Source organism: Prionailurus viverrinus, chromosome D3 (genome assembly GCF_022837055.1).
Source record: "Prionailurus viverrinus isolate Anna chromosome D3, UM_Priviv_1.0, whole genome shotgun sequence".
In the NCBI taxonomy this organism is placed as follows: Eukaryota; Metazoa; Chordata; class Mammalia; order Carnivora; family Felidae; genus Prionailurus; species Prionailurus viverrinus.
Window position 1 is genome coordinate 3051193 of NC_062572.1, and position 18490 is coordinate 3069682.

The following is an 18490-nucleotide window of genomic DNA, read 5'->3' on the forward strand; positions in this document are numbered from 1 at the left end:
TCTGAAGCAGGCTCCAGGCTCTGAGCTGTCGACACACAGCCTGACGCAGGGCTTGAACCCATGGACCGCGAGATCATGACCTGAGCCGAAGTCGGATGCTTAACCGACTGAGCCCCCCGGGCGCCCCCATCATGGATTTTAAATAAGTATGTTTGATTGCGTGACAAGTACACCTCAATAAAGGTGTATTACATCTTAACAAACTAAATAAGGTATTTAATTTCAAAAAATGAAGTAGATCCTGCACAATCTCTTTCAAAAATTACAGACATTTTCACAATTTATTTAATGATGCTAGGATTACTCCAATTATATAACCACACAAAGACATCAAAAGAAGGAAGACTGTAGACCAATATCTCCCAGCACAGATGGAAAAATGCTTTACAAAATCTTAGCAAATCTCATCTCTGAATTAGGATGTAGGACACACTATACTATAAAAATAACTAAATTGTTAGAATAAATACTTCATAAAAGTAGACCTGCAAATGTCAAACAAAGCGCCTGAAAACATGTCCAACAACATTAGTTATTAGGTAAGTGCACGTTAACGTCTCAAAGAGATACGTCCACACGCTCCCTTAAAACGGCAAAAATCTGAAAGGTTGACAATATAAGGTCTCGAGAGGATGTGCAGAAGCCGGAACCCTCAGACATTGCTGGCGGAAATGGGAGCATTGCAGCCATGTTGAAAAGCGGTGCGCAGATTTAAAAAGTTACGTGAACTTCTCTAGGACCTGGTATTTCCATTCTCCAGAGGAAACGAAAACGTATGTCCCATGAAGACTTCTCTCTGAATGGTCACATCAGCTGCATTCATTGTAGCCAGAGTGAGAAAGCCCAGGTGTTTACCCACTGGCGAATGTATCTACAAAGTGTGATATATCCACAGAGGGGAATATTACTTCGCAGTAAAAAGGGGAACCAATGAATGAACACACAGCAACGTAGATCAGTCTCAAAAACGTCATGCTAAAGAGAGGATGTATTGCCTGATGATGCATGCGTGAAATATCTAGAGAATACTCAAGGGTGGTGAAAAACTCGAAGTCATCGATTGGGAGGGAGGCTGACCATACCAGGGTACAGAAGAACATTTCAGAGACAACGGGATGCTCTAAAATTGGGTTGTGGTAATAGTTGCACAATGATATAAATTTACTAAAACTTGGAGTGCCTGGGTGGCTCAGTTGGTTAAGCCTCCGACTTTGGCTCAGGTCGTGATCTAGCGGTTCGTGGGTTCGATCCCCGCCTCGGGCTCTGTGCTGACAACTCAGAGCCTGGAGCCTGCTTCGGATTCTGTGTCTCCGTCTCTCTCTCTCTCTCTCTCTCTCTCTCTCTCTGCCCCTCCCCGTCTCTCTCTCTCTCTCAAAAATAAATAATAAAAAATTTTTAATTTACTTAAAGTCATCAAGTTATACACTTAAAATGGTTGCTTTCACTTTATATAACTTTTAGCTAAATAAAGTAGTTAGAAAATACATAGTATGACCAGGACTGATCTCTCGAGGACGAAAAACAAAACAAAACAAAAAACAAGAATTCAGTGCAGCACTCTGTTCTCACAGAAAGGAGTGACCATAAATTCAAGTTTTAATTTGACTACAATTTTTATTAAAGTTATTCAGTAAGGCTCACTGTGTCACCTTTAATGAAGTGTCTCAAATATGCCTTAAATACACATTTAATGTACATCTAATGACACTCTTCGGCCAGCTAATTATTAGGCATGTTTAATGGGGTTTCACAATTGCAGGGGAGAAGCATAGCCATTTCTACATAGATCTATCCTTATCAAAATACTTTTAAGATAATGGATTTCACCCACATAGATTGCCTTTGTGAATGAAAACCATTATGTTCACCCACAATAATAGTACTTAGAGTTCTATCAGTTATTAAAACCTATCCAATTAACATAAGGAGTCGCTGCTGTCGGCATTCTTTATGGATTTGTGACTCTGTGCGCCTGTGGTATTTTAAAGAGATTTAGATAATATTGGAAATTTCACGAAATGTACTTCATTTTGGAAAAGCAGCACAAAAGAAATACTGATCTCGTGTTTGGGGCAGGTGAGAAGAGACTGCAAGTTGCTGTAAATCAGGTTTTTGGAGAAATGTAGATTTTTCAAGGCACAAGCTTTGAAAGCCAAAGTCAAGCCCAGATTTATTTTCTTGGGCACACAGAGCGGGCATTAACATAAATTCTATTGCTACCGGTCTGAAAAGATTAGGTATTTAACGGTTCCTGCCATGCTTACAATGAGAAAGGATCCGAAGCCTTCGCTTGTGTGTCATTTCTAAGAGTATTTTTTACAAGACCGATTATGTCTCTTCATAATAGCTTCTTGGATTTCACATTTCCAAAGCTGCCTAAATTTGCAAATGACCAGCAGCAGTAACTGAATAACAGCCAGGAGAGAAAAGAACCTTTTCTTCTACAAACCTGTGGTAGCATTCACCCAGTTTCTTACCCAGGGAGGACTGAGGTGCTGTGCCCACTGCCCCGCAGTCTGAAGACAGCCGGAAGCGACACACGTGGTGTCCTTGTTTTTGTCCCATCTTTTAGTCTGGAGCAGGAGACAGCTTGAAAGTCTAAACCATCGAGGCACCTGGGTGGTTCAGTCAGTTGAGCGTACGACTTCGGCTCAGGTCACGATCTCACGGTTTGTGGGTTCGAGCCCCGCGTCGGGCTCTGTGCCGACAGCTCAGAGCCTGGAGCTGCCTCGGATTCTGCGTCTCCCTCTCTGTCTGCCCCAACCCCAGTCGTGCTCTGTTTCTCTCTGTCTCTCAAAAATAAATAAACATTAAAAAATTTTTAAAAGTGTAAATCTCTCAACTGAGAAGGCTAAACAATGAATTACTTAATAATTTTTATTTTTTCTCATCTTAATAATCATGTAACTTAACAAATTATCCTTCAACGTGAAAAACAGGGTCATCTGTAATTGTACGTGCTACAGAGTTGAAGAGGGAGCGTTCTAATGGGGAATGGATGGTGGGGGGGGGGGTTGTACACTGGGGGCCGGGACTAGCAGAGCCCCTTGGTGGTCAGAGAAGATTCTTGGAGGTGGTGATACCACAGATGAGGCGTGATGGACGGGCCAGGGCTGTGAGGTCCTGCCTCACCCCCTGCACCTGCCTCACTTGGAATCACCTCGCACCACCCAAGCCAAGGTTCACGTTACTCTTCCTGAATCCCACTGTCTGCGGTGAATCCTTCCCTCGCTGCTGTGTTTCCTTTATGGCATCATTGCTCTCTTCTAATATCCCTTAAACGTGGAGCCGTAAACCTTTTGCCTCGCGCTGGTTTGCCGATTGCCCTGTCTGCTGAGTCGTTTGTCTCGGACCGTGTTGGTCTGTGCATGTGTTTTATAGATCCAGTCGGGGCGGGGAGGCTTCTGAATCACTAGGGAAAGTGGCCATCCGTCGTGGGCAGAGATAATTCCCGGTGGTTCTCAACCTCTGCTGTCTGTGAGAATCACCTGGGGAGATGTGAAATTTCCAAAGGTCCAGACGGCAGCCCGTACAGTTAAATCAGAATCTCTGAGTGCACGATCCAGCATCAGCGCTGTTTAATCTGCCCCAGTGATGCCAGGAGCCACTAAGTTTGGAAGTCACTGGGTTAGAATGTCCGGTGAAGATGCGACACTCCTGATGTCTGGGACTCATCCCCCCCTGAGGCAGATTCCTGGCATTGGCCAGATCTCCCCTGCAGCCTTGCTTGAGGGGTACAGTTCTGAACTCAACCTCAGGTGTGCTAGAGCCTTAGGAGGACAAGGCTCCGATATGTCCGACGCTTTTCACACCCCTGGCTGCCCATCGTGGTGGCTGGACTGAAAGTGATTCTCTCGTGGAAGTATTAAGCTGTCGGCCAGAGCCAGGATCACCATCTCAGCCTGCTGGTTTTGAGCAAACCTGTGACCAGGTCGGGATTAGACCCCTGACTTCAGACTCAATAATACCATGCACGGACCACCTGGGCAGATCGGCAGCAGTTGCATTCTTGGCTACACACCGGTTGGAACATGCCTGCCAAAGCCCAGCTGAATTCAGCAGAAAAAAAATCATGATGGCGGCACAAGGTGGTGATCTCCCCGCGATCCCAGCAAATGCAGCGACGCTTCCTTATGTTCCTGCTCTGCGTTCAGCAGCATCCGACAAAGTTGAGTTGCTTTAACCATGTGACTCGGTTTCCCCTGCAGGCTTTATGATTGTGACACGATTTCCTGAGTCCAGCCAGTCAATGTGAAAGCTAGAGATATCTATAAGGATCCACCAGTGAAGCATTTTCGCTTTCAGTGTGGCACCAAACACTGAAGGGAACACGGCCATGAGGCGAGTTACCTGTTGAAAGTGGGAGTTGACTGGCCCTTGATGGGCCTCGTGCTAGGCACGCATGACACCCAGAGGCAGAGCTCACACGGTGTCTCCCGCAGGTACTCAGGGCTGTGTGTGGAGCGGCCCCAAAGCCCTGCCCTCCTGGAGCTTTATACTCTGGTGTGGTCAAACAGGCAAGAGATGTGTAGAGAAAAATGATTTCTGGGAATGACCAGGGCAATGTTGTAGAATACCAAGATGAGTGGTTTCAAAGGCTTTCCCTAACGCTGGCTTCCATCATGGCGGCTTGAGTGAAGTTGACAGGGGTGGAGGTGGAAGGAAGTGGCTGGGTGTGCAGGACTCATTGGAGCTGGTGCTCCCAGGATGCTCTGCTGGATGGGACACGGGGGTGGATTAAAGGATGAATCACGATCCCTGAGGCTCTGCCCAGAGCAACCAGGTGGCACCATGTACTATTTGGAGCGCTGGGAGCGCTGGAAGAGGAGAGCTTCAAGGCGGGGATAGCAAGAGTTCTGTTTGGGACCCAGGGAGTTGGACACACCCCATTGGAAAGGTCGGGCAGGCAGGGGAACATCTAAGTTGGGAGCTCATGGGAGAGGTCAGAGCCGGAGACGTCAGTCTGCAAATGAGCAGAACCCAGATATCTCAGGACTGGATGAGATCACTTCCAATGGTTTGGCCTTCCGCGGTCACATGGGGCCACCGACACCTGACAACAGAGTTGCTTCGCCCACACTTCTCCGCATTTCAAATGGGTGAGAGTTAGATCGGTGTCCACAGTCTCGTTCACAGAGCCTCGCTGTACGGGACGGTGTAGAATCATTTTCATTTTCGTCAAGCACGCCCGGCACCCATCTGTGTTTCGCGGGGGACTGCCCAGCCAGCCACGCACAGCTGTGAATCCTGGAATCCTAGGCCTGGATACCCAGAAGAGATGGGGTTAGAAAGACTCCGGCTGGGGGAGTAGCCAAGAATACTGATTTTGTTCCTCCTAAAGGTGGCATTCCCACCCCCACCCCCCAGAAAGGGAAGCAGAGATCTAAGAAACATTTCCACGGCCAGTAGTACATCATGGGGGTGAAGTCAGTGCAGGGATGGCTGTGCTCATTGAAAAAACCCAGACTCCTCTTTCCTTGCCTCCCAGAACAATCTTAATTGCACCCCCTCGCAATTCCTAATTAGTGTGGGCTCAAGACATGCAAACTCATTTTTTGCATTAGCCTAAGAAAAACGTAATTAAGAAGTTGTCTGGTGGAAAAAAAGAAAAAGCCCATAATGTATTCCAGGGCCAGACTGCAGATGACTTTTGGACTTCACACGATTTGGGATTAGCCACGCCACTGGATGTTCATTAGCATAGATAACCGAGACGTGGCTCCAAGCCCCACCAATAAGTCTCTCCGAAATCCCTATGGCTTACAGGTCAGAAAAGGACTCGGAACTGCTTACCGTCCCTCTGGAGGGTTGGGGTTCTAAGCAAGACCAGCTTTCAGGTGCCCACTGAGTCAAATGAAGTCTGCAGCAGCCCTTTCATGTTTGTTAATTTTGTATGACCTTTCCGTACCGATTGAATTAATTCCTTAGTCTCACGTACCATAAAACCAATAGGCTTCTTCCAGCCTACGGAAAATTCTGTTGCCTTTGACAATTTGACATGCATTTTTCTGTAGTGATAGAGAAAGGGGCTGACAGCTCGTTTAGTTAAAGGCTACAGGCAAAAACTCCCCCAGTTTCAAAGAGCAAATACTTTATGATATCAAGAGAACTCTATCAACAGACATAAATTAAATATTCATGCCGAGCTTCACAGAATTGCTGTTTGGAACCAAGGCTGAAGCGAAGATTCTCAAAAGAACCGTCAATGACAGTCTCAGTCGTCAATCACGGATATATGTTGAGGGTACTCAACGGCATCCTGTAATTCGGTCAGGCTTTTCTCATCAGGGAGAGCAGTGAGCCCCTGGATGTATCATTTCCGACACACGGTATCCTGCTTTAACAAAAAAGTTATCAAAGTTCTAAACGAAGCCACATCCTTACCCCTGTGTCCTTAATGTGTCCTGCTTGTTTTCAGTTTAGCTGTTGGGATCGGGTGAAGTTTGCCTCTTGGACTGCTGGATCACACACGTGCTGGCAGTCCAGAATCATCTATACGAGGCCTCCCAGACTCAGCCTCCTGCGGCCAGCCGTGTGGCACACAGGAGATGGGAACTTTGGTGGAAGGGAGGGGAGTCACTACTTGGAGCTTACGGAATGGTACCCCAGAGTTGTCTGTTCTGATTACTCGAGACAAACCAGAAATCCAGATTTTCGCATATCTCCCAATTTTTAAATGTTGTGAACAGTTGATTAAATCTGTGCGGTTCAAGCAAAGCCCTCCGTGAGCTGGATTCAGCTTGACACAACCCTAATTTACGGACTGTGATTTGAACGGCATCGGGAGAATTGAGTTGTGCGAAATGGAAGACTTAAAGTTCTTCGATGCCTTGAGGGACGTCACCCAGCCGTACGAGGAGGGACGCGTGAACACATGCTGCGGCGTGGATGAAGCGTGAGGGCGTGATGCCTCCTGAAAGCAGCCGGTCACGGGAGACCCTGCGTCGCATGAATCACCTCCTGTGAAGTGTCCACAACTGGGAAATTCATGGAGACACGAAGTAGATTGGCTGACGGCCGGAGCCAGGCTGGTGGACGGGAGGGGACAATAGCCACAGGGCACAGGGCACCGGGCTTCTTTTCAAGATGATAAAAATAGTCTCAAATAGACTGTGGTGTTGGTCGCACACATCTCTGAATAATACTGAAAAGTAACGAATTGCACACTCTCATGGGTGACTCATGTGGGATGTGAATTGTATCTCAATAAAGCTGTCAAGAAAAATAACGACACGAACGGCTCCCAAAACCCGCTCTTCCTCCCTCGAGCAGGGAGCTGAAATTTTCAGCACCCAAAACCGATCCCACCAAGTCTGGGATTCACACCACCGCCCACCCTGGCTCACTGGAAGCATCCCCCCTAAAACTCAATTCAAAAGTTAAACTTATGTCCTGTTTCCAGAAAATTTAGGCCGATGGTAGCGTGCATTTTGACTTAGCCTCCCTTCCTGCCGAGAAGGTCTGGGACGCTCTGTCCACACGTCCTGTTGCCAGTGTTGCCGAGGATTAAAAAGGAACATCGAGACGAAAACCCATCATTTTGTACACTTTCTCCAGGGCCAGGGATGTCCGTCCATTCCCAGGCTCATATACAAAGTCAGGCATATACTGTAGTTTCCCCGTCTTTCTTGGAAATGCCACTTTGAAAGCACTAATCTCAGGATAAAATTGGCTTAAAGTCTTAAATTCGTTAATATGCCTTTGTCTTACTGATCAGGAGGAGGCTAGACAGCCTATTCGGTGGGGACGAAGGGTTAATCTGCGCCCCTCTCCTTAATACTATACAAGGACGGAACACATGGGGCTTATGCACGTCCTAAAGTGCTTTCTGAGACTCCCAATTGACTCCTTTTTCGCTTTTCTTTTTTTAATGCAGAGTCTGTTTGCCTAGCATCCCGAAAGAGGCTTGCGTTATTTTTGTCCCTCAGAGTCTCCTGCAGCAGTGAATGTCATAAATAGAAATCTCTATTTGACCACATCCTTGAGGATGTCAAGAATGCTTGGCCAATTGGCTTAGCAGCTTACTGAGTTTGAACAGTGGCAGGAACCTGGCCCGAGGGTCTCCCCACGGTGACGTCCTCCTCCTCAGGGGATTTTGGTAATGCCGTCTAATCAGCTTAAGGAGCTAATTAAACAGCTGTCACTTAGCTCCTTAATTCTGAAACTTGATGCTAAATACGATTTGAAATTAGTTACGCAAAACTGAGCAGTGCTTTTATGAGACCAGATTTCTTCAGGTGGCACAGGATAAAAGGGGGCCGCGTTCCCAGACAGCAGGGGTCGTGGGGTGACCGGGAGAGGTGAACCAGGGTCCTGGGAAAACACTGGCCCTGCTGATGGGTGCGGGCAGGCAAGCAAGAGTTTAAAAATCTCACCCTTTTTACCCACAAGGGGTCTCATGGTTAGGGGCGATTCATTATCCACCAGGAGAGAAGTCACCAGTTGGAGCCCATACGGAGGTCAACACGCCATGTAAATGTATGTTGTCCCGGCTTCTTGGTGTTTTTTACAAAACGTGAGCCCAATGTGAAATTCAGGAGATTTCACATAGAAATATCGATTCTCAGCCTCTCTCAAAAAAAATCAGGAAATGTGCAAAACCTGAGTTCGCAAAACACAGCCTCTAAGCCTCAAAACCTCCATTTTTCCTTCCGTGTTCAGACACTTGAATGCTCCTTGCTTGGGCTCCAGGTGAGCGGCTGGCTCATGCTTGGGGCACCTGCGGCTGAAAAATACACCTTTAATTCTGAAGTTCCTGTCAGTGCTGTAAGAGGCGCACGCTGTGGGCCGCTGGGTCCCTGCCTGTCCCCACAGTCTCGCTCCAGGACAGGGCCAGCGCTCACGGGCGTGCAGTTGGGTTGTGTCTCCCCGCCTCCCCTCCCCTTCACTCACCCCCTGCTTCCCTCCCTCTCTCAGTCTCTCTCTCACTTTTTCCTTCTGCCAAGAACATCCTGAATTAATATAAGTCACCGCATGTCTTATGATACTACTAATAATAGCCAACCTATTGAAAAATTGGTGATGCCAAGCACCGTTTGAACACTTGGCATGCGTTAGCGTACCCGTCCCTCACGAGAACTCACCAAGGTAGATGCTGCTTAGAACCCCACTTTCTAGGTGAGAAAAACGAGGTGCACAGTGCTTACGTGACCCGCACATGAGCAGGCTTTACCAGATGCCATTGAGATCTTCTTGAAAGACGGGAAAGTTGGCCCGAGGGGGTACGTGACTTGGCCGATATCGCCCAGCCGTGCCAAGGGAGGGCTCACGCTATTCAGCCTGGGCTCCCCTTCCCGGCTCCTGCTCTCAGGCTGCTAGGCACGGCGGGAAGAAATCCTGAGGCCACGTCGAGTGACCATCATGACGATGCTAACACATGGTTTTCTTACCACCTGCCACTCACGGTTCTGAGTGCCTCTCACATATTCGGTCCTCACTTCCAGCCAATAACATGGAAATGTTCACGGTCCCCATTGAACACATGAGGAAACTGAGGCACGGTGCAGTCCCTACCTAGGTTGCCTACAGTCCTGGAGCTAGTAGGTGTAGAAAGTAGGGTTCAAAGTCACGCTGTCTGGCCCCAGAACCAGGCTCTACTGCCTCCATATACAATTTTGCTTATGTAATGTCGATAATAAACTGTAGATAGTAACACTGATTATTTCCACCAGGAGGGATTAAGAAAGATGTAGCATTTGAGGTGGGCCTAGAACTTACTATCTTAGGATCATTTTTTTTTTAAGTTTATTTATTTTTGACACACACAGAGAGAGAGAGAGAGAGAGAGAGAGACAGAGCATGAGCGGGGGAGGGGCAGAGAGAGAGGGAGACGCAGAATCCGAAGCAGGCTCCGGGCTCCGAGCCATCAGCACAGAGCCCGACGCGGGGCTCGAACTCACGGACCGTGAGATCATGACCTGAGCCGAAGTCAGACGCCTAACCGACTGAGCCACCCAGGTGCCCCTCGATTATAAATTTTTTTTAAATCTTTTTAATGTTTATTCCTTTTTTGATAGAGTGTGAGCGGGGGAGGGGCAGAGAGAGAGGGAGACACAGAATCCAAAGCAGGCTCCAGGCTCTGAGCTGTCGGCACAGAGCCCAACGCGGGGCTCGAGCCCACGGACCGCGAGATCGTGACCTGGGCCGAAGTCAGACGCCTAACCGAGTGAGCCACCCAGGTGCCCCTCTTAGGATCATTTTTAATAGGAAGCTCCTCTGGTGTAAAAAATACGATTTTAAACGTTGATTTATATTTGGTTTTCAAGAGTACGTCAACCACATACAGCCTGCCGGCTCTGGTCACACGAAGCCCTGTATGCTGCAAAGCCTGTAATTGCTGCCAACAGGAAGAAAATTGAGGATTTCCCTCCTGCTTCTGTGCTTTGAAAACCTCCCCCATCCTTTGGTGCGTTCTGTTTATTAAAATAAGCAAAGGCAAGGCGGAAGAAGAGGCGACCAGGAACACGTGGACACAGAAATAACAGGACACAGGACAGAGTCCCTGGCACGGTTCACTCCTGCAGCACATTCTCGAGGCCGCCCGCCCCCCACCGCTTCCCAGGGGACGTTTGGAGAAGCCTGCAGACGTCTCTTGATGCCACGGCTGGAAGAGGCCGTTCCTGGCATCCAGTGGGTTGAGTGCAGGGATGCTGCTAAACATTCAAAGTGCACACGATAGCCTGAAAACAAGGAATTATCTGGCCCAGAACAGCAGTAGCCTGGAGGCTGGAAAACGGCCCCACGGTGTGTGAGCATCGGAGGCCCGTTTCCAGATTCCAGCTTCTGGACTCAACCTTTGTATAAAGCATGGAAGGCTGTGTGGTAGCTGGGGGCACGGTGGGGGTGTTGTCAGCCCTGGGAAGAAGGAAGTGTCAGCTGGAAATGAGAGGAAGTTGGGAGGCCGCGGTGGTAGGAAGAGTGGGCAGGAGTTGGAACCAGGCTCATACTGTCGTTTCCTACGGTGCGTGGGGGTCTCAGACGTCCGTGGCTGCGTGAGGGGACGCCGGTGGTCATGCAGCAGTGGCCACTTACGCTCTTGTTAGGGTTCTAGGAGTTGATGGGACTCGGTGAGGCGGCTTCCGCTGGGCAGGGAGTCCTCTGGAAGGCTTCCTCGTGGACATGTCTGTGGGGTGGGCAGTGGGTCACAGCCATGGCCGTGGACCAGACCACCTCCGCTGGCCCCTCCCGTGCGCCTGGGCCTCCACACCCCTTGGCGGCCGAGTTCCATGAACGAGCATCATCGGAGAAAACACAGTGGCTCCGTGGCCAAGCCTCACAAGTAACACAACCTTACCTGCACGGCATGTCGACCACACGTGTGAGTCACAGAGGCCAGCCCGTACTGAAGGCCAGGGCACCCTATGTCCGCCACGACCCAGGAGGAGTGTCACCGCCTCTGCAGACACAACCCCTCAGGAATCGACACAGCATCTCTTTAATTTTTTTTTGTTTAATGTTGATTCATTTTTGAGACAGAGCGTGAGTAGGGGAGGGGCAGAGAGAGAAGGAGACACAGAATCCAAAAGGTTCAGGCTCTAAGCCGTCAGCCCAGAGCCCGACGCGGGGCTCAAACCCACGAACTGCGAGATCATGACCTGAGCCGAAGTCGGACGCTTAACCGACTAGCCACCAGGCGCCTACAACACGTTATGTCTTGATTAGAGGTGTGTTTGCTTAAAGTTAGAACTAAAGCCAATGGAGGAACCAAATCAGGAATCTAATTGTGCTGGTTGAGAAGACAGAGAGAGACGAGCTTTCACCTGTCGTGCCAGAAAATCGGCAGATGATGGCTGAGCCCGCTGTACCAAGAAAGTGTAACGTAGCGTGTTGTTTAGACAGGTGAAAACGCCTCGGTAACAGTTAGGAGTCCAAAGCGGTTGCCGGAGGGGAACGAAATAGTGGTAAGGAATGGAGATAAGGATGGCCTTTGGTGGCATTTTATGGTAAACCCTTCCACAAGTGGAGCATTTCAACCATGAGGTGGTATGTTTTCATTCACATAGAGGAGAAGCACCATGCACCTGACTTGCTTCAGCGGCTTCCGGAAGACGGCCCGGCTAGCGAGAGGCGCGCGCTGCCATCAGCCCCGTGTGGGCTCTGCTGTGTGGCATCTTTGCCGCTTCCCCACGGGTGGGACGATAATTGTATTTTACCTGCTACGGCTGCTAGAATGTGGTAATTCTCCATACTGTGCCACAACCATTAAACTGAGGCGCTGATGTCCTTTTAAAAACAGAGGGGTTCATAAATGTGTTGGCAGCGGAGGCCAAATTGACGGATGCGCCCCACTTGTTAAAAGAAGCACACAGGTGCCCCCTTTGGCAACAGGTCTGCTAAACTTGGAGCGACACAGAAAATCAGCATGGCCCTTTGCAAGGATGACGCACAAATTTCTGAAGCATTCCGTATTTTATTTTTCAAAATTTTTTTAACATTTATTCAGTTTTGAGAGACAGAGAGAGACAGAGCGTGAGTGGGGGAGGCGCAGAGAGAAAGAGGGAGACACAGAATCTGAAACAGGCTCTAGGCTCTGAGCCATTAGCACAGAGCCCGATGCGGGGCTCGAACTCACGAACTGCGAGATCATGACCTGAGGCAAAGTTGGACGCTCAACCGACTGAACCACCCAGGTGCCCCAGGCATTCTGTATTTTTTTTTAAAAAGGCATGGGAGGAGGGCACTTGTTGGGATGAGCACTGGGTGTTGTATGGAACCCAATTTGACAATAAATTATATTTAAAAATAAAAAATATAAATTAAAAGAAGCATGCAAGTTACTTATGATGCAGCATTATTGCTAGTGAAATGTAGTATTTCGATGGTCACGTACTAGCTCTTTTGTTTCCTGTGGCATGAATGGCAGACTGCAGCCCATCGTCTAGTAAGTGTATGTTATTTATGGGGGCATAGGTCGCGGGGGCTGGAATAACAGAGCTTGACCAAACCATCAAAAAACAAGGACAGGGTGATGAGTCGTTCTTCTGTTCATTGGGTTATTGATCTTTGTGGGGAAATGCATTGAAAAAGACTTAGGAAAATAACCTCAGTTAAGAAATCACACTGAGGAAGAACACAGCTGCAGAGGGGTCTGGTCTCTGCACTGAGTTGGGCTGGGTCTGTCCGAGCTCACGACAACAGAAATCAGGAGACAGAGGGCCAGCCGCCTAGCATGTGGAGGCAAGGTTAGCTTTTCATACCTGAGCAATCTGTTTTGGCTTGGGGCAGAGTTCAGAGTGTTCATGAATATTCTTATTTTTGGAAACTGGAGTTGGGAAGTGTCGTGTGTTAGTTAGGATAGATTAGGTGTTATCCGGTAGCCAGTGGCCCCAAAAGTCTTTGTTGCCTGAAGACGAGGAAAGCATATTCATTACTCTTGCTTCCTGTCCTGCGTGGGTCGGTAGAAAGCTCTTCTCCGCACGGTGACTGGGATAACCAGGCTAACAGGCTCTCCCATCTCATGGCGGTCCCATCTGGAATATGGCAGCTCCATCTGGAACATGGCGGCCTCCTCAGTCACCAGGGCGGCGGATGAGAAAGGTCGTAATTGTGCATGAAAGCTTTATTGCTCCAACCCGAGAAGTAAGACAACACTTCCCTCCCATTTTGGGAGCTATGAGTGTCGTGTGGCTCTGTCTAACTGCAAGGGACCTGGAAAATACAGGGGGACAAGTGGCATGCCTCCTGAGCCTTCCTTTTTCTGTCTTACACTGAAATCCGATCATGTGACATAACCATCAGCATCCAGACTGACTGACCAGGTATGTCTTCCGATCAGTCACGACTCATGCCATACTGTGTGTTTTAGGGTTTTCCCCCCAAATTTCAAATATCACCTTTAAGTATGATATAATTTAACAGGAGAAAGAAAATCACTTTTATACCAGATATGAACGTCTGTCTTTAACTGCAGAGTATATTGTTTTATTTTTTTAATATTAAAATTTTCTCTAAGTGTATACAAATTTTTGCAAAATTACAGAGATTGATTTATTTTTTTAATATTTTATTGTTGTTGGCTAACGTAAACTGAATTCTTGTATCTTACGCCCCTCTGACATTTGACGTCCTAGAATTCAGTCTCTTGTGGACAAAGAATCATAAGGTCATACTTCTCTGTGTTGTTGGAGGAGGGGTCTAGAGCCAAGGGTAAATGATGCCAACATAATAACATTTTAGAGGCTCTTAGAGGGCTGAAAAAGAAAACCAAAGCAGGAGGCATCACAATCCCAGACTTCAAGCTATATTACAAAGCTGTAATCACCAAGACAGTATGGTACTGGCACAAAAACAAACACTCAGATCAATGGAGCAGAATAGAAAACCCAGAAACAGACCCACAGACGTATGGCCAACTAATCTTTGACAAAGCGGGAAAGAATATCCAATGGAGAAAAGATAGTCTCTTCAGCAAATGGTGTTGGGAAAACTGGACAGCGACATGCAGAAGAACAAACCTGAACCAGCTTCTTACATCTTACACAAAAATAAACTCAGATAAAAGACCTAAACATAAGACGTGAAGCCATCAAAATCCTAGAGGAGAAAACAGGCACCAACCTTTTTTACCTCGGCCGCAGCAACTTCTTACTAGACACGTCTCCGGAGGCAAGGGAAACCGAAGCAAAAATGAACTACTGGGACCTCATCAAAATAAAAGGCTTCTGCACAGCGAAGGAAACAATCAACAAAACGAAAAGGCAACTGACGGAATGGAAGAAGATGTTTGCAAATGACATATCAGATAAAGGGTTAGTATCCACAATGTATTAAGAACTTATCAAACTCAACTCCCAAAAAAACAAGTAATCCAGTGAAGAAATGGGCAAAAGACGTGAATAGACACTTCTCCAAAGAAGACATCCAGATGGCCAACAGACACACGAAAAAATGCTCAACATCACTCATCATCAGGGAAAGACAAATCAAAACCACAATGAGGTACCATCTTACACCTGTCAGAGTGGCTAACATTAACAACTCAGGCAACAACAGATGTTGGTGAGGATGCAGAGAGAGAGAATCTCTTTTGCATTGTTGGTGGGAATGCAAACTGGTGCAGCCCCTCTGGAAAACAGTATGCACGTCCCTCAAAAACTTAAAAATAGAACTACCCTGCAACCCAGCAATTGCACTACTAGGTATTTATCCAAGGGATACAGGTGTGCTGTTTCGAAGGGGCACACGCACCCCAACGTTTATAGCAGCACTATCGACAATAGCCAAAGTATGGAAAGAGCCCAAATGCCCATCGATGGATGAATGGATAAAGAAGATGTGGTATATAGATACAATGGAGTATTCCTCGGTGATAAAAAAGAATGGAATCTTGCCATTTGTAACTGGATGGAACTGGAGGGTATTATACTAAGTGAAATTTGTCAGAGAAAGACAAATATGATTTCTCTCATATTTGGAATTTAAGAAACAAAACAGATGAACATAGGGGAAGGGAAGGAAAAATAGTATAAAAACCGAGAGGGAGATAAACCCTAAGAGACTCTTAAATACAGAGAACACACTGAGGGTTGCTGGAGGGGGTGGGGGTGGGGATGGGGGGTGGGGGATGGGCTAAATGGACGGTGGGCATTAAGGAGGGCACTTGTTGGGATGAGCACTGGGTGTTGTATGTAAGTGATGAATCACTAAATTCTACTCCTGAAATCATTATAAGATTAAATGTTAACTAATTTGGGTGTAAATTTAAAACCATGATTTAAAAAATAATACTAAATATAAAATCAGTCAAATTTCAATTAAAGAGAACCAATAGACCTAGCAGAATATGCCTGTTTGTACTTAAACATCACGAAGATCCCAGGGCATGCGATGCCGATACCGGTCGTGGCAAACCACCAAATGCAGCTGCCCAGAAGACACTCTCTCTCCATCCTTTACAGCCCCTTGCTGTGGAAATCTCGTGTTCTCTAAATAAATTCCAAAAATCTACTTTGCTCAGCCTCCCCTGGGAGAGAACAGAGTGTCCCTGAGGGATCAGGCTTGTGGTTCAGTCTCTGCCAATTGGATGTGCCTGTGTGACGCTTTCTTTCCAGCCGGGGGAAGGCGATGTATGTGGGAGTTGGGGAGTGTCCACGAGGGTCTAAACCAATGTGCCTGATCTCCCAGCATCCCAGTCGGGGCAGAAGCAGCAGGTGCGTGGCAGGAACACCGAGGGGTCCCACACACTGATCTCGGGAGGTCGGTGGGGGTCTGTTTCCGCAACCCCGTCAACAGCGCCGATGCATCGGCAAACCCCTTTCTGCTGAAATGAACGGGAGTGGGTTGCGTTGTCTACGGCTAAGATCCTGGACCCGCACGGTATCTCTCAAGACCGACGGTGGTTTCCAGGATATTCTTGAAGAAGGAGTAAATATATGGAGACAGGTGGGGCACATCTATAATAGGAGCAGTGCAGTTGCAGAAGTAGCAGGAGGGAGGGACGATGTTGCAGGTAGATGTGCAGTGAGCTCCCAGAGCCCTGCAGGGGACCTTCCCAGAGTGGCTCCGCCCTGTCCGCCTGGATCCTTGACACAGGGCATGTGAGTCATCTCCAGACGACCTGGAGCGACGCACCCACGTGTGTGTCCTTGCCTCAGCGGCGCATTTGATGCCGTCTCGTTGAGTGAGTGTCTCCCTTCTCCGAGGATTATAAGCAGAACAGAGTAGAAGCGTTGCTTCTGAAACCTGCTGTGTGAGTTACTGTCATTTCTGGCCACAAGTCTCCGTGCAAACAAGAAAGCCTAGGTGTGTTCTTTTTGTTTTTTAGAAAGTAAGTGAGATACGTGTCCCAGACTCTGTCGTGGGCAGTTTCTCTCCTGACACAGGAGAACTTTGTAGCCACCTGACCCCCGCACAGGTGGGCAGATGACACCCTGGAGGGAACTCCTGCTTCCAGCCTGACGTCAGACAATTCTGGGAGGCCAGGCCTCTGCAGACGCTAGTGCCCAGGGGCCCTGCTGCAAGGTGGATAGCACCACCTGTCTGCCTCCCACGCCTCTCCCCTGACCCCCCCCCCCCCCGCCTTGCAAATAAATCGACTCCACCCATCGCCGCCCCAGGCTGTGCTCTGGTGCAGATTCAGACTAATGCCGTCTCCAGCCCGCAAATTGGGGGACTGAGCTTGGTAATTGTTACGAAGTCTGCATCCCAGTGAGAATTGGGAGGAAACCCTGTGAACCAATGTGCTTTCATCCACCTCCCTGGTCAACTGTGTTGATTACAGTTCCTTGGAAGCAAAGGAAATTGATTCTGGTTAAGTTTGTTTTTTTGGTTTTTTTTTTTTTAACTACTTTTGAGGTATTGTTGACGTTTACAAAGCTGTGCATAGTTAATGTATGTAGCTCGTTGAGTTTGGACAGGAGTATACATACCTGTGAAACCAGCCTCATGATCAAGGCCACAGACATAGGCATCACCTTACAAAGTTTCCATTATTATTATTATCATCATCATCATCATCATTATTATGTGTGTGTGTGTGTGTGTGTGTGTGTGTGTGTGTTGGCACACTTAACATAAGACCCATCCTCTAAAAAGGAATTTAGTGATGGGGCGCCTGGGTGGCTCAATTGGTTAAGCATCCAACTTTGGCTCAGGTCATGATCTCTCAGTTTGTGAGTTCGAGCCCCACGTCAGGCTCTGTGCTGACTGCTCGGAGCCTGGAGCCTGCTTCGGATTCTGTGTCTCCCTCTCTCTTTGCCCTTCCCTGGCTTGCTCTCTCTCTGTCTCTCAAAAATAACTAAACATTTAAAAAAAAATTTTAGAAAGGAATTTAGTGAAAGAACATGGGCTCTCCCAAAGAATGGATGGGACAGCCGGAAAGGTGGGAGCCAGGACCTCACGGAAGTGCAGACAACAGGCTGAACAGTTTTCAGGTGCCGCTGACTGTGTAGGAGATCCCAGCATCTCGGCTCCTGCCCTCTCCCCTTGAGTGGAGTTCTGTCCCAGGGGGAGAGGCCCCACCGCGTGTAGAGGATGCCAGCCTACTCTGGGCCGGGGGCAGGGAGGATTGCTGTGACTCTCCTTCCGAAGGAAAAAGGATGATTTTCCCAGAGGAAAATGGGTGCACGGTTACGGACAAGAGGTTGGCAGGCAAAACCAGAAGCTTCCGTCCGCGGGACTCGTAATAAAAGACGTTATAAGGAGCTCGGCCGCGGTATTGCACTCAAGTCCTGTTTGGGGGAGAGCTTGTACCCTTTCTTAAGGTCCTCGTTGGCGGCCCAGGTAGGAAATGCTTCCCTTGTGCACGTCCACGCTGAGTCAGGCGTAGTGTGTCCGCTGACTGTATTTCCACCTGCTGGAAATGCCCGTCTCCCAGGTGTCTCTCTCAGGGAGTAACGTGCTGTGACACACTCAGCGTGTGCAGGGGAGGGACATGGCTGGTGGCCGCCAGTGGTGTTACGGGATGCCTGCCCTTGTCTGCCCTCCTCCGGCGGGCTGCTTGAAGCTTACCCGCCATGCTTTGCTTGAGGTCGAAGCAGTGAGACCGCTAACG

The 18490-nt window shown here is 48.3% G+C and overlaps 1 protein-coding gene and 1 pseudogene across 1 annotated transcript in view; both read left to right on the plus strand.

Moving 5' to 3' along the window:
* The window catches only part of TMEM132D (transmembrane protein 132D), a 563851-nt gene that overhangs the window by 455063 nt on the left and 90298 nt on the right, over positions 1-18490 (plus strand). The window lies entirely within an intron of this gene.
* LOC125149726 (uncharacterized) lies at positions 12316-12412 on the plus strand (annotated as a pseudogene).